Here is a 2,884-nt window from a genome sequence, read left to right as displayed (position 1 = left end):
CAGACATCTTCAGTGCTGTTAGAAGTAACATCCCAGATATGAATGTCAGCAATAAGGGTGATCCAGTACAAAGGAAGCCACAGGAATTCGATGGGAAGCACATAGAGCACAATTCTAGCTCTATATAAAATAAAATTGCCATTGACCCATTGAGTGGAAAGTGAAACGTTCATCTGTTACCACTGTGGTAGAAGAAGCTACCCATCAAGAAAACTGGACCTCACTAGCATGTACATGTGCATACCATCTTGAAAGTTCAAGAGATTGACCAACTTCGTGCATAAACTATGAAACAACTAAAGCAAATCGCCCACTACATCTGATTGTCATCGTAAAGAAGCTGGGAAGTGTGAGAGAGGTGATTTAACTGAAGATGTTTAGCAATATTTCAATACGATTAGTCACTACCCAAAAAAAATCTTGAGCTTTTCATTTATCATCTCAGAGGCCCCTGAAAAGTTAATTTCGGGATTATGGGAATCCAGAGAATAGGGCAAGGATTATAAATGTAAATAAAATTAATTTAATTTGAGCTGATTTTTATTTGGATATATTTAGTTATGTGTATGACAGATTTAGTCGTTATGCACTGTTATATTTAACTTTAATTTGATATGTATATATATTTGTAGTGCACCAAACAGTTAAAAGATAATTAGAGTTTCTAATATTTTAGAGATGACAAAACAAATCTACTATTACAAAACAATGGCATTTGTTCTCTCACTTTATTTGCAAACCAGGCATCTTACTATCCATTCTGTGATATGAATTGCAAACTTCACTTAATTATGAAATGAGGTCACCTGACAGCAAAAGCAGCCTACTACCAGCAATGGAGTGCATAAAATCGGAGTGTTGACTAGGTCCTGATCTAGCCTTCGACCATTTCTCTGAAACATCTAATTCCAGGGAATGTTTAGCTTCACATGACGTAATGTGATGTACACGCCAAAAACATTCCATAAGTGTTTGATGGGGTTCAAGTCTAGTGACTGAGCATTTCATTCCTTTCAGTAAATCTGTCTTTTTGAAATAATGTCACCTAGTTTATCATGCTGAGAGTGGCTGAATTCAGGGTCAGCTGCGCCAACATGCAGTAGCAAAAAGGGTCTTAGAATATGGTCCTTATAATGTATGGCATTAATGGGATCTTTCCAAAGGATATTGAGGTTGGTTTGTCCACCAATACTGTCAGGTTTTTATGTATGGGTGGGCCGGATTCTTTATGGTAAGTGTCTGTTACTTGATGACAATAATTTCAACGATATACAAACAGCCCACAGTCCACTTGTTTTAAAATAACATATTAAACAAGTCAAATGTATATACAAATGTCTGTTACACTGTTGGTTACCACAGTCGTATCCAATGCTTTAAATAATCATCTATTTTCGACAAAGTCTACACAGGCTAGTTCAGTTACTTCAGAACATAATTGACAAGACGAATTATTCTTCTCTACTCTGTTGTTACAATACAACCTGTGATAATTTCATTTTAAAAAATTACACTGTCCAGATTTAACTATTTATCTAACTAACTTTGTCTTACTTACTTGAGCTACACTTTGTATGCGTATTTATAGACTGACAGTGGCATAGAACTTTCTATACACTACGAAATATTATGATGCAATAATACTCAATCAAAACAACTAGAAAACTTAGAAGATTCTAGTAACATGATACAAGTATACAACAAGCGCCAATTCACAACAACTGAAATAAACAATGTATGATACGTACACAGCTACGTAAACAAAGTTACGATAAACTATCAGTTCTAAATATACGTAAATTTAACACTCGCATCGAAAGCTTAAATTAAAACAGTCGTCTATATCTAACAAATGCTTTTTTCTACTCACACCATACTTTCATCATTGCCATATACGTCACATTCTTGTATTAAATTGAGGTTGGACGTGGATTGTTTGACATTTTCTGTAAATTAATATGCCTTTTATGTATGGCTGCAAGATGAGGTGCAACTCACCTACAAAATTATATTGCTTCACGTTTTATTGATTCAGTAAATACAGCTTCCTGGGTGTCTGGCATCTATATGTTGCATTATTTCCGCTTATTTTATAAATACTGTTACGTCTGTGTTCGTTTGTTAATTTTTCTTAGAAAATCTTCCCGAGAAACTTCATCGATACAAGTTCTTTCTTAAATAAAACTAGTTTATTCTTTCTCAATACAACTTTGCAATACACTTATTTTCCACAGTCACTTAAACACACGCTATAATTTTCAACGAACGTTCACGCACTTTAGTCTTGACTCAATTGTCCGTCTATATCTTCAATCTCTCTGTCCACTATTCAATCCCGAATAATTGTCTGGCGCACTTATATACAAGAATAGAAGGCGCCTAGCAGATACTGGATTATTCGTGATGTTCCCCGATCTTTCACGAACTCATTACGTGTTAACAGCGACACCAGCGGAATTTAAGTCTATTGCAAAGTTGAATTGAGAAAGAATAAACTAGTTTTATTTAAGAAAGGACTTTAATCGCAGAAGTGTTTCGGGAAGAATTTCTACGAAAAATTAACAAATGGACACAGACATAACAAATTGGTGTCAGAAGTGGGATGGAAAATAAAAAAAAAGAAGAAGAAGGTGGAAACGAGAGGTGGCAAATCAAACTACAGCTTAGCAGATTTGATGGCAGCAATACAAAAACAGCAAAAGAAACAAGAAGAGAGCTTACAATAGTTGTTGGAGGAAAAGGAAAAGAAACAAGAAGAACGAGAAAAGAAACAAGAAGAGAAATTACAGCAGTGGCAAGAAAATTTGCAACAGTGACAGCTCGAACAGCAAAATAAACAAGAAACGAGACTACAGCAGTGGTTGGAGAAGAAAAGAAATAAACA

The sequence above is a fragment of the Limulus polyphemus genome, unplaced genomic scaffold (genome assembly GCF_000517525.1).
Source record: "Limulus polyphemus unplaced genomic scaffold, Limulus_polyphemus-2.1.2 Scaffold6177, whole genome shotgun sequence".
Classification (NCBI taxonomy): Eukaryota; Metazoa; Arthropoda; class Merostomata; order Xiphosura; family Limulidae; genus Limulus; species Limulus polyphemus.
Note: the sequence above shows the minus strand (reverse complement) of the source record.